The sequence below is a fragment of the Aedes albopictus genome, chromosome 1 (genome assembly GCF_035046485.1).
Source record: "Aedes albopictus strain Foshan chromosome 1, AalbF5, whole genome shotgun sequence".
In the NCBI taxonomy this organism is placed as follows: Eukaryota; Metazoa; Arthropoda; class Insecta; order Diptera; family Culicidae; genus Aedes; species Aedes albopictus.
Genome location: NC_085136.1, coordinates 59,956,196 through 59,970,387, shown reverse-complemented (window position 1 = coordinate 59,970,387; position 14,192 = coordinate 59,956,196). Strand labels below are relative to the sequence as shown.

The 14,192-nt window shown below is 39.7% G+C and overlaps 1 protein-coding gene across 7 annotated transcripts in view; it reads right to left on the bottom strand.

Moving 5' to 3' along the window:
* LOC115253655 (ubiquitin carboxyl-terminal hydrolase Usp2) overlaps positions 1–13,825 on the bottom strand; it is a 57,725-nt gene extending 43,900 nt beyond the window's left edge. Inside the window, exons 1-2 of one of the 7 annotated variants that reach the window (XM_062844624.1) lie at positions 13,170–13,825; positions 12,178–12,690 (exon numbers count right to left, since the gene is read on the bottom strand). The gene's annotated coding sequence lies outside the window, so the exon portion shown is untranslated. The remainder of the gene's footprint in view (positions 1–12,177; positions 12,691–13,169) is intronic. The other 6 variants (XM_062844623.1, XM_062844625.1, XM_062844627.1 and 3 more) reach the window with 6 other exon arrangements.
* Between the last annotated feature and the right edge of the window lie 367 nt (positions 13,826–14,192).

The following is a 14,192-nucleotide window of genomic DNA, read 5'->3' as shown; positions in this document are numbered from 1 at the left end:
TTTTGAAAATTTCTTTCAGGATTCCTCAAGAAGTACCTCCTCAGATTCATCCTGGTGTTTCTCAAAAAGTTTTTCCAATATTTCTCTTGAAGCTGTTTTTGAATTTCCTCCAGCAGGGCTTTCTGGTATTTCTCAAAATGTTGCTTTTGGAATCTAAAAAGGATCTTAACCATTGGCGGAGCCAGCATTTTCTTTTTTCTTTCTCACTCTCCTAAACATACACGAGAAAGAAACAGATGAAAGAGGGGGCAGCTTGCCTCCTCTTTCATCTCGCTCATTCTCCTGCATGTTTAGGAGAGTGAGTAAGAAAAAAGAAAAAGCTGGCTCCGCTAATGATCTTAACATTCCATAATTTGCGCGGTTGGCCACCACCAACCGTTGTACAAAAAACAACAGCGCGATCTCTCGAGGGTTAAGGAAGAACTCACTAAGGATCTGCTAGAGCAGTGGTCCTCAGGCTTATTGTCTACGCGGGCCACAATTGAATTTTACAAGAAGGCTGTGGGCCGCAAGGCATTTAGGAATTTATTTTTATCAATTTTTAATAGAGTAGTTTCAGCATTTAACTACGACACATAAGTCATCCTTTATATTCTACAAAATAATGTTCAGAGTGAAAATGAAAAAGTCATAATTTATTGGGCATAATTAGTTTGCAGATGAAAATGATTGTCAAAGTTAACTATATGTACTGATCTAAAATAGTGTTTTGTTCATTTGTATCTTTTCTTGGGGATTAGTTATTTACTTCTTAAAAGACTTTGATAAAAATGTTTATGATGATGAACCTGGGCTTGTTAGAAGAATATCTGTAAGTGAATAGAAAATCGTGTTAAGTACTGTTTCTTTGAATTCCACTATGAATTTGCAAATACGTATCTGTCAAAAAATAATTGCTTTTAGTTTTTGAAATCTTTCTAATATATTTCAAAATCAGATCGCGGGCCGCAATAAAACTTCTCGAGGGCCGCATGCGGCCCGCGGGCCGCAGTTTGGTGACCACTGGGCTAGAGGAATCCCAGAAGAAAATTTAGAAAAAATGCCAGAATAAAACCCAACAGGATACTCAAACTGATCTACTTATGAAATAAATTCCTCCAGAAAATTCCTGGCAAAATATGTGAAGGAATTGCAGGAGGTTCTTCTTGAGAAATCTCAGAGATAAATGATACAGATACATAAATTTAAAAAAAATGGAGAAAACCTATTCCATAAAGATCTTGTTGAGGAATTTCATATAGATGGTTTTCATGACTCACACAAAATATGAAAACAGAACTCCAGGAGGATTACAAGAAGAAAACTCAGTAGAAATCTAAGAAAAATATCCTTTCGGTATATATGATCGGTATTCTGAAGGACTCACAAAAGAGACATCTGAATTACAGAAGGAATTCTTGGAAATATCACTTATGGAACTGCACCAGAAGAAATTACAGGAGAAGTGCCTCAACGAACTAGAGGAATCTCAGAAGAATCGTCTGGAGGATTCTCAGAACAATTTCTTTAACAAAAACCAAAAGAAAATCCAAGAGGAATATCAGAAAAAAAAACTTTTGGAGCAATCATTTTGTTAAGTGATTTCATGAAATTTGAAGAATTAGCCAAGAATTGAAACCATTGAACCAGATAACGGAGATATTGGAAAGTAGAAAAATACGACAAAACATTGCTCGAAACATCCTTCAATGAGATTGTTTCATTAATTCCTGAATTTTATATTGTTGTTAAGCAGGCTTCACAACTGATCAAATATAGGCATCTTTCCCGGGGAAACCAGGTAGCCGGAAGATCTTAGACACATTATCTGTAATTTTGGTTTAAATATTTAAAAAAAATCTGTCCAGAAACAACAAAGATATGACTCACTCAAAGTGCAAATTTTCGGTAATACCAATCCGTGTGGTCAATTATGATTTTCAAATAACTCAACGTACATATGTATAGATGGGTAAATTATTGATTTAATTGGAAAAAAAATCCACAGCTCAGGTGAGATTTGAACTCATGACCCTTATTCGCTAGGCAAGTGCTTTACCATCTAAGCTACCGAGTCAATTAATGACTCGGCATTTAAGTTGTCATAAGGTACATCAATAAAGTGATCCATTACTCTGTACTTACACTGAAGCCTTTATTTAGCTATGGTCGGGGATGCCTGCCACATGACATACACATGCAAAATGGTCTTTGGCAGAGGATGTGCTCATAGAACATTATGCTGAGAAGCAGGTTTTGTCCCAGTGGGGACGTTTCTTAAAGAAAAGACTCGGACAGACTGAATGAAACTTAACACTAGACAAGGGACACATGGAGCATGCACCAGTGGATACGGAGAAGAAACTATTCTCACAAAACTTTCATCGCCCGGAACGGGAATCGAACTCTCACCCCATAGCATGGTGCGATTGGAAGCTCGGTGTCCCTAACCGCACGGCTACGAGGCTCCACTGAGGCCTTGCAAGCCGTTTCAGTGGATTATGATTTCATTTGTAAATGAATTGTTCTAAATACTGATACGTGGGTTTTAATATACCGTACATTGTATGGTACATGTATGGTTCCAAACAATAAAATGTACCGTAAATATATTGTTTTTAATTGTTGTTTCACTCTTGTACCGACTTTTCGAACCCTCTAAGCAGAACACTCTCTTCGAATGAGTGTAATCAGTTTCGTACTTTTTAACTCCGCCTACATAGGGCGGAATTAAAAGGTACGAAACTGATTACACTCATTCGAAAAAAAAATGTAATTTCACTACTGGCTTTAATCAAATGGTTTTGGAATGGTTCTCTTTTGTTATGTTATATTGTTTTACATTACATAAACCATATAATGTTATATTATCTCGTCATGTTCCTTCTGTTAATGGCATCTTAGGCTTTCTAGCCAAACTAACCTAAACTTGTCTATGTCTGAGTAGTCTGTGATTGCATTAACAGTTGAAGCTTAGGCCCCCATGTCCCACCAGCCAGATAACTGGGTTTTGCAAACTAAGCATTATTTGTGGCAACACTTTGAGCGGCATGATGGAACTATGCCGAGCGCGCTAAGTGTTATTACACCAATAATGCAGTTGCATGAAGTGGGTGACAAGGTGCATAAGTATCATTACAGCGTGCTTAATCGTTATTGCAATATTGAGGCTGCAGTTTGACTAAAATTTGAAATACATAACAACTCAAACTGTCAAGTTCGATTCAAATATAAGTTAGGTTAAAAAGCGAACCCGTAGACGAACTTATATCAGAAGTCGTTTCAGTGTCCAGTCCAGACCATATGTTAAAGATGGCTCTACGTCAAAGATAAATCGCATTCGATTTGCTTGTGGTAGAAGGCAAGTTCACATGAGAGAAGGGGAGAAAACTCCCCTAAATGCAAATACAGGAAGAATAGTGTTGAACTCATCCACTGATTTACGGTAATCTGACCTGCGTCTTTCTGGGTTGACCTACATTCGCATTCCTCTCATCGCACTCTACATGCACAGTTCGAAAAAAGCCTGTAAAATTATGACGGATCGAATGTAACAAAAGGACCCCGTCATATATGTTGGAAATTTTTGTGCGATCTTAAAATTACATTGCAGATATTTGTTAGAAAATATAAAGTAAAATGGAGCTCCGAGCGAGAATTGATCTCAGATCCTTGGGGTGTGAGTAGCACGCCCGAGCTCTCTCGGCTATCTCAGCTTGTTGAAGAGCAGATAGCCAAAGTTAAACTGCTTCTACCATAATGCACGCATTCCCAACATGCGCCGGCTGCTGCAGAGAGTGCTGAGAGAGACAACGGGGAAACCGCCACAGCTGCGAGCAGCCGTTCGTTTAACTGATGACGGAGAGTGGCTGACATGATTTAAAGCAGATACATGTAAGTTTAAAGCGAATATGCTTTAAAATCTGTAAACAAGCCGTCTGGCCAGCAGCGGGCTGCTCGGCTGACGTTAACTGTTGGTGATTTACATTCTTCCGCTGCAAATTTCAGTTGATCTTCAATTTACGTGCTGTTTAACTTTCATATTTTTTGCTGTGTGCATAGCCCACCATATCTCTTGGTTCTGCACTCTGCAGTTCTCATGACACCTGGTTCACCACTTATTTAAACATTTTCTTGGACGGGCTTGGTGGTCTAGTGGCTACCACTTCTGATTCGTATGCAGAAGGTCATGGCTTCATATCCTTCATAACAATAGTGTTAAGGCCATATACTTAACACTACGATACAGATAAATAACTTAACCTAAATTCAAAACAAAACCAAAACGAGTTATGCTACCCGAAAGCCACAGTGCTTTCCAGAAACGTAGCGGTGAACAGGACTAACAAGTCCCCAGAAAACACCTCAACTCAAAACTAGATTTATGTTACCCGAAAGCCAAACTGCTCTCCAGATTTTGTAACTGATAAATCTTACCTCAACTAAACTCTACTTTTATGGACGAGCTCTATCCACAAAAAAAATGGCCTTAAGACTGAAGCTATAATCCTTCCAACTAGCTTTCATTTGCATACACGGGGTTTTTTAGTTGGGCGCCATGTTACAAAAATAAAAGAAATTAATTACTACAGAGCATCAACATAACACGACACATAACCTTACAAATGCACAAATTAGAAACATCAAAAATTTACACAGCACAACACAGAACATAAATGTGCCCTCCCAAGTAACAATTCCACAACATTTTAGCTTTCGGTGAATTTTATTAAGCGTTTATTGTTGCAAAGCACATGCTGAATGATTTTCAAAAAGCACTTAAGAACGTCATCCACTCTTGCCTTGTGTTTGAATTTCAAGATGACTTTGAAACCTTTTTTAGTCAGACAATCAAGGCAAAGATAATCTAAGTTTAAAAATAACTTTGGTACGGTATTCTAGACCCTTATAAGCCTTCTTTTCAAAGCTGAAAGTTATTGGTTTATAATTGTTTTCATAAAATGTTCCATAAACATACCTTGCCATTACAAAAGTCACTTTTAAACCATTCAATCTCAAATAAAATAAATCGGCATTTAAAATTGCTTTATCCTCTAGATAAAGGCCATCATGAATATATTGCACTCCTTGAACCAGTGGACAGTGTAAAAGAAAAACAGAGTGAAATTGAAAAACAAATCTAGAGTTAATCGGGGAAATGTAGAACTCACAAAACGTACGTAAGATCACTATTCATGACATTTTTTAACAACTAAATCATAAGTTAGGGGTGATACACAAATTATGTCACGCAAAAATCGACCTTTTGAAATCCCCCCTCCCCCCTATGTCACATTTTTTGTATGGGAACTCAATATTTTTTGTATGGGTCGTCACGCTCTGCAAAACCCCCCCTCCCCCCTAAAAGCGTGACGTAATTTGTGCACGGCCCCTTATGGGAATTCATGTCTTCACTTGATGTTTCTTTGCCGTTGTTCCACTGCTCTTCCACTATATTAATGATAAAAATCAAGTCAATTTTTAGTATCATCGTTTCAAAGCTAGCTTAAAAAACCATTTGTCAGGTCGAGGTCTAACAAGTGTTAACTTAAACTCAATTCGAGCCACCAGCTTCATCATTAATTATGACCGGATTCTTCCGCTACAGGTTCCTGAAATCCGTGAGAGTCTCTGGTACCCGATCACTAGAAACTGAACTGTTATAATCGTATCATCTCGGCAGCCACCAGAGAAAACTTTATACCGCCGGAATGTGTAACCGCAGCCAATCGGTGATCAATTCACAAAGCAAAAGTCACGGCCCTTGCGGAACAACCGGAATGGTGGTCTGTTCATTTCACACCATCAACAAAAAGCGACTCTGAACAAATTATTTAACCTTCCAGGACGCGCGCCATCAAGCAACCGAAACTGCACCGCGCTCGCGCTGTATACGAAAAGCGAGGTTTTTTGCTAGTGTTGTACTTTCTACAACAGCGCGCGCGCTGAAGGGTTAAGCGGATTCTAACTCAAATGACAACATCAACATCAGCTGTCAAAATTAATTACAAATGCTGCTTAGTCACCATATAAGCTGAAAAAAAGCCGAACGGTTTACTATTGGCATTTATGGTAACCTTTCAACAAGCTTAAATGCAAAATAAAAACTAATTGATTTTCTGTTTGCATTCATAAAAGCATAACAACATTTCCATCTCAAAACAGAAATTTGTGATTCCTCCATGTTGATTTTTATCTCTTGAGCTGATTTGCGTCATTTTCAAAAACCTTTTTCATGATTTTTATGAAGCGTTTACAACTTCAGGCTATCAGAAAATATTTTCTTTGATATTTTCGTTATATTTTAAACCACAAGCATCGCACAATTTAGCCTATAGGCTTAATTTTACTAAATATTTGACATTTACAAATAATTCAAAATATTACAATTTTCGAGAGGACAATAGAAATTTAATAATTTTTCACACATATTTTACAATGAATCTCACCCGGCACTTAAAATTTTGGCAGTATATGACGAACATTGTACTTCAAAAACTAATGACACTTCAAATGGAATTAGCAAATTGATTTGCACTTTTGTGGTTTCGTGTTGTGTTTGACGAAATAAGTTTATCGAGACCGACTGATTGTTATAAATTCAAAATTGTCATCATAAAAGTATGTTATAGTTTGAAGAGCATTTGTCTAGGTGAAGCGGCATGGATTTAGTAACCACAAATGCTGTTTTGTTTTAATAACAGTTTGCAAATGGTTTCTAAATGGTTACCAGTAGTCGATCGTGTAATGCGTGTAATGCGTGCTTAAATAACAACATTTTAACCCTTTTGAGAGTGGGCCAACTGGACATATTCTGGTCTACAAAACGTATTGCTAGAGGTTTTGAAGGTAAAGCTGCTTTGACGATGGATTTATTAATAGTTATTTATGTGACGAGTTGCAAAAAGTTGATTTTTTCAGCACGAGTCGTACATTTATCCAACGAGGCTTGCCGAGTTGGATAAATACGAAGAGTGCTGAAAAAATCGAGTTTTGCAACGAGTCCCATACAAAATTTTATGCAATGATTTTTTCACAATGCAACTCATTTGAGTTGCATAATGTTCATAATGCAACTCAAATGAGTTGCATTATGATCATTATGCAACTATTTTCTATTATGCAACTCATTTCAGTTGCATTATGAACCGGTACGGAAAAGTTGGTCATTATGATACTGAAATGAGTAATATAAAATAGAAATTATGACACTGAATTGCATAAAGTTAGTTTATAGCACTCTTGAAGTAACTAATAAAATTCGAATTGCTACTTGGGCTGTTATCCAGATGGATAACATCTTCTGATCACAGGATGACGAGGTTGCATATATTGGTTTGGGTCCATCAATCATCCTGGAATTGTATTTTAGTTGGCAGTTTGCCTTTTAGTTCACAGCATTTGTTGCTGTGTTCATAGCTTGGTTTTGTCTAGGAAAACTAATCCTTATCGGGCATGCCGTTTCGGGTTTCATCCCTAGAGTTCTATGACTTGAAGTCTGTGACAGGGAAAGGTTTACTTCTTTAGTATTTAATCGCGGCCCGAAATGGCCTAAATGTTGGCAATCGAAATAGGATTACACTTCTGGGCCGCTTTTATGCCAGAACCCTATAAATGTTAATTATTACAAGGGGAATATCTACAAGTTAAAATTCAACATGTATCACAAAGAACGCACGTATATTAAATTTTTAACACATCAAACAATTATTCTGTCTTATAATTGTAACAAATATTTAAACCCGTAACACCACTTTCTCTCTCTCTCTTCTCTACATATACAACTCATGTATATTCATATGTTCATGGCCATCGCTAGAACCAAAAACGAATTGAAAAAAAAAAGTAGTTTCCCTCCCTTCCAACTTCCACTCACAGCACAGTGTATATAACGCATACAAGTTATGCAACCAAAGCGTGCTGTGCCGCTTGACCTTATTCACCACACAATCTATCACCTTACGAACACTATAAATAACCCCCTATCCATGGATCGCATCACCGTCCCAACGGTGACTCCCAGATCTCCCATCCTTTCCGTCTAACAAATACCCCAGTCCGTGCTGGTTGTGGGGATGCAGAGGTGCTCTCGGTCTTTAGTAGTTACAACCATCACACTCTAGCATTCTTTTCCCTTCCCAACTGACTATAAGGACGTGGCCGGCGCCGTTATTGATTAAAAATGTATGAGCTGCTTAAATTGCACTTTGAGAATAAGCGGAGTGTCCCAGCCCTTATTCATTTGGATCTCAGTGCAATTGGTACCAGCTCAGATCAATCACGTTCAATAAGTTGAACTATTGTGGCATATTGTGGTTTAGAGTTAAAACAGCCGCCATGTTAAACTTTGATCCACCATCTTAGATATACTGCTTGCCATTTTTGCACTCCGGACATCTTCCCCATACAAAATAGCCACCATCTTTGAATTGTGAGCCGCTATCTTGGATTTTGGGCTGCCATCTAGGAAATACTGGTCACCATGTTTGGCCTCCGGACATCTTTTCCATACCAAACATACCCAACTTACATGGTTTTAGAGCCTCAAACTCCATAAACTGCTGCTATCTTGAATTTTGACACCATCATCTTGGCATTTTGGTCGCCATCTTGGATATTCTGGTTTGCATATTTGGACTCCGGACATATTCTCCATACCAAATATACCAATATATCATAGTTTAGACTAGACCATCGAACTCCTTAAAACATCCGCTGTTTTGAATTTTGGGCTACCATCTTGGAATTTTGACCGCCATCTTGTAATTTGGACCGCCATCTTGGCGATTCTGGTCGCCATATTTGAACTCCGAACATCTTCTCCATTCCAAAATCAATCTTTGATGATCTTACAGCCTGAAACTCCAATATTTGGACTCCAGACATGTTCCCCATACCAAATGTATCCATATTATATGGTTTTAGTATCTGAAACACCTTAAAAAGTTACCATCTTGAATTTTGAACTGCCATCTTAGACCGAAATATTAGTTGTTCTGGTCGCCATGTTTGGACTGCGGACATCTTCCCCATACTAAATATACCAATATGGCATGGTTTTAGAGCCTAACACTCCTTAAAACAGCAACCATCTTGAATTGTGAACCACTATTTCGGATTTGTGGCCGGCATCTTGGATATTTTGGTCGCCATATCTGGAATCCAGACATCTTTCTCATACGAAATACAGTAGACGTTCGGTCGGTGTAGACGGTTTAACTGTTATACTTTTTAACTGCAATTCCTTTCAGCGCAGAAAATTTGCAGTTATCGCACCGCTATTCGTCGAAACGGTGCGCCAAGTTAGCCCAAATGAACAGTCGAATGAATTTTGCGTTCATTAATCGTCAATTTATGGACTGCTGACACCTGTTTGCACACGTTGCAGTTATCGAAATTTGTGAAACGTAAACATGTTGCAGTTATCGAACGTCTACTGTATCTTGCATGATTTTAGAGCCTCAAACTATATAAGTAGCCGCAATCTTGAATTGTGGTGCCGCCATATTGGTTATTCTGGTCACCATGTTTGGACTCCGTACATCTTCCCCATGCCAAATATAACAATATACCCATATTGAATAGTTTCAGAGCATAAAACTTCATGATACAGCTGACATATTGTATTATGAGCGGCCATCTTGGGTTTTAGGCCGCCATATTCAATTTTGGGCTGATGTCATGGATATTTTGGTTAACTCTGTACCTACAAAATTGTTCAACCATGCTAGAGGTCACAAAAATCGGCGCAATTTGATGTGTCGCATGATGAGATTTTGTTCAGTTTATATGGCCAGTATGGTCCGAATCACTGAAATGGCCACAACTCCGGAACACCTTGGCCAATCAGAACTATTTTCAATAGCAATTCGTCGAGCTGAGTTGATTGGTATATGTGGCTCGACCTTTCGAACCTTCTAACGAAAATTCGTTTTTTGAGTGAACATATAGCCTTTCAGTGCATTTTGGTGTACGAGAAAGGCAAATATTTGTTGGAGATATATAAAAAAGCAGTCAGATCAACCCAGTGCTGAAAATATAATTTCGACATAGCTAAATTCAGCCACCTGCAGCTCATTTTAGAAATTAAACCTGAGAATATGGTATATGAAAAAAATTGTGCGGCTAGAGCAGTTCTTCAAGAAAGTCACGGAAAAAACGCATTATTTCAAATATTTAAGGTAAATGTCACGGGCTACCTTCGTAAAATGCCAATGATATTTACCATGTTCTCAGGTTCAGCTTCCAAAATGAGCTTCAGGTGGTTGAATTTGGATATGTCGAAACGACATTTTCAGCACTGAGTCAACGCACCAAAATCCGAATTTTCATCTTAATGGCTAGTTTCCACTTCGTACGTACTGTGCAAAAAGATAGGACAAGTAATGGTCAAGTAATGATTCCGCCTCAAAATTACTTGAGCAGTTCGCAGATGGCAAGTAAGGAAAAAAGTGTAACACTCGTAACGCCTCCCGTGCGAATCAAATGGAGCTGTCACTTTTCCTTGCGGAAAAATAGTCCGCGCTATTATTCCGTAAGGAAAAGTAACGTTTCTCGTCATACTGGGTCAGTTGTCAAAATTACTTGCTTAAAAAAATGGAATTTTACTTGAGCGCTCTACTTGGCAACAAGAAACTAAGCTTAAAGTGTAGTACGCACCTGAAAAGTACTGTGGAAAAGGATAGGACAAGAAATGGTCAAGAAATGATTTCGTTGTCAAAATTTCCTGAAAAGAAATGAAAATTGTGTAACGCTCGTAACGAATGCCAGGCAAATCAAATGGAGCTGTCACTTTTCCTTGCGGAAAAATGTTCCGTTCAATTATTACCCAAGGAAAACTGACATTTCCTCCCATACTAATCAGTTGTCAAAATTCCTTTGGTAATTAGAGGGTTTTTTTCTTGAGTGCCAGGTGCATACTAGGCTTAAACGTGAAATATGCACTACTATTCGTAAGTAAAACGTAGCATGTGCCTTATGCACCATGGTCAGTGCTCAGGACTCACATTTCGCAATTTTAATTGAACAGACGCCTAAATACTGGCTTTGTGATGTCCAAAATTATCCGCTAATCTTCTTAATCTTCGCTAATCTGGGGTGTTTTTCTAAAAACTGGTGAACTCAATGTAGGCCTAGAAAAATTCCAAATCAAACATTTTCGCTGTACAAGAGTGGAACAAACTACTCTTAAGCAAACTATAGCTTAAGAAACTGTTATTCAGCTAGTTCTGTTACTTGGGTTATACGGTCCAGTTTCAGGAAATTTACGATCGATCAACGATCAACGATCAAATCTGACTATACATGTCAATGGTTGCTACTCCGTTATTGATCTGAGCTGGTACCAATTGCACTGAGATCCAAATGAATAAGGGCTGGGACACTCCACTTATTCTCAAAGTGCAACTCTAGCAGCTCATACCATTTTTTGGATCAATACCGGCGCCGGCCACGTCCTTATAGTCAGTTGGGAAGGGAAAGGAATGTTAGAGTGTGCTGGTTGTTGCTACTAAAGACCGAGATCACCTCTGCATCCCCACATCCAGCACGGACTGGGGTATTTGTTAGACGGAAAGGATGGGAGATATACATGAGTTGTATATGTAGAGAAAGAGAGAGAGAGAGAGAGAGAGAGAGAGAGAGAGAGAGAGAGAGAGAGAGAGAGAGAGAGAGAGAGAGAGAGAGAGAGAGAGAGAGAGAGAGAGAGAGAGAGAGAGAGAGAGAGAGAGAGAGAGAGAGAGAGAGAGAGAGAGAGAGAGAGAGAGAGAGAGAGAGAGAGAGAGAGAGAGAGAGAGAGAGAGAGAGAGAGAGAGAGAGAGAGAGAGAGAGAGGAAGTGGATAGAAAGATACAAAGTAGGATGAAAAGGGACGGGCCAGGGATTCAACCCATGACCTTCTGCATACGAATCAGAAGCGGTTGCCACTAGACCACCAAGCCCGTCTTCGGTCCAGTTTCAGGAAATTTAGTCGACAAAACCCTCTTATGACGAAGAAAACAAAACCCCAAAAATACCCAATCGCCCTGTGATAAGGATATTGATTTGCTTACTCCCTTTTCCTTCATTCCCGCGCACACCTGTGTCCGCGAAGTATAAAAAAAAACACGCGAAATCAATAGTTCGTGCACGGCAAGGAGACCACACCGTCATAAAAGAGGATTGCACCTGCACTCACATTTTCCGCTCAAATTGTACCAACCTGTCCGAATTTAGAACGAACATAGTAGACTACGTCTTGATGACCGTCGTTGTCGTCGTCGTTGCCTAGCCGCGCGCACGATGGACGATGGAGTAGGCGTTGGAAGATCCTGAACTCTGGGCTGACGGCGGCGCTACTGTTCGTTCGCTCCAAGCTCCGCTCTGGGTAGGCCTTGGACGGCACGGCACACAAACACACGGCCTGCTACGACGAGTCTCGCTGGCGCTCCCACCAGTCAGTCAGTCAGTCAGCCAGCCTGCCAGCAGCTGCTTTAGTCACGCACTAAAGCTCTTCGACTCCTACCTTTCTTTTCGGGTGGAATCGCGCGCGCTCCGTACACAGGCCACACTACACGGTACGGCACGGCAGCAACACCACAGAAAAAAAACGAAGAATTCGCACAAAATCACACTCACTCTCACTCACTTTCGACCGACCGCACGTATTTGTACGTATATGCCAACTACGCTGTGCTAATGCGGTCGATCTGTACCAGCCCCGACTTTGATGGTGCTATAATAGACGGACGGGCGAACGGTCAGTAGACTGGCCCCAAAATGTATGTATGAAATACCGAAAGCAGAACCTTCTTGCAGGAGTTTCCAAGAAAAGCTATGCCTAGCAATGTTTCTTGAATGTATCTAGTTAGTCTAAGCCTCACGAATGACCTGACACTAGCAAATACGTTAAAAACCGGAACAGCTACAATCGGTTTCTAGTCAAATAATCCAAACCTGAAAATGATATGCAATTCTGGTGTAAAAAGAACCCTACAACTGCATATTTCTTGTAATTTCAAAAGGCTGCTATATTTGATAGTGGTTTCATGTTTATGGTTCCAGTTTGAACAATAATCAAGAAAAATTAGGAATAGTATCGAGAAATGCTTGATTGTTCGGCAGCCTGTCTAAGGACAACCTTGTCTCAAATAGACTGTAAACACGCTGTTGTAGGGTTCCAACTGGATACTTGACGAGAATTGGTGCATCAACTCTCAGAAACTGCTGCAAGATTTGAAATTCCAGTCTTTTCAAATTTGCCCATACAATCCAAGGGCCACCCTAATGGTCAGGCATTCGCGCAAAGTGAAAATTTGAACTTGAAAAAAAGTCGACTACTCTTTTTTTCTTCTCTTCGTCGTTGTCACTGCGGTAGTCGTGATTCATTCACTTCGTTTCAGACTCGTTGATTACCAAACACCAGGGCACGACTATCGACTAAAATTCGCCTATATCCGTACGTAATTGATACAGGGGCAATTCACACGGGCAATTCACTCGCGCAAAAGGGGCAAGGCAACTCTTTTTTTTTGCGTATGAAAAATTGGAAAATTTTCGATAAATTTCCACGTTTGCGGACTACGACTCGCGATTTTCTTCGTTTCAACGACCGCCGGTGCGCGCGGATACAGACTTGCAAAATTCCTTTTTCGGGATTGTTCACGGCTGGATCTCCGTTCCTCTGTTCTAACTCCTTCCTCTGAAATTGCGGAGGAGAGAGGGTGGTTCCTCCGATGCGATGGGGGTTACTCTGATGCGTGTGTACACCGAACGAAGCGCAGGAGACGACTGCCAAAATAAGGTAAAATGAAAAATGTCAAAAAAGTTTTTTTTCCTCCTTTCCTCGACGACACTAGTGGGACGAATTTTGCACGCATACCAAAGGTTTGGCTTAGTTTGAGCGTTCGATCAGGTGAACGATTATATGTATGTGCAGCGCAAATAAAACAGGTAGTTTGGCGTTGTGTTTATACTTAATACAAACACCGCAGAAATAGTCTGCAACATTTCAGTGGCGATGGTGAGCGTACCTCCATTTTTATAGCCATCTTGGTTTTAGGATTGCGTGTTAACGTTTTCACGACTCATGGCATGCTTTGTGTTTTGTGGGTTGATTTTCGTTGATTTCGTGTTTGTCACCTTTTTTGTTTGAAAGAAATATTGGTCAGAAAAGCAATTATTACCTTCTTCTTCTTCTTCTTTATGGGTAACGTCCCCACTGGGACAAGACCTGCC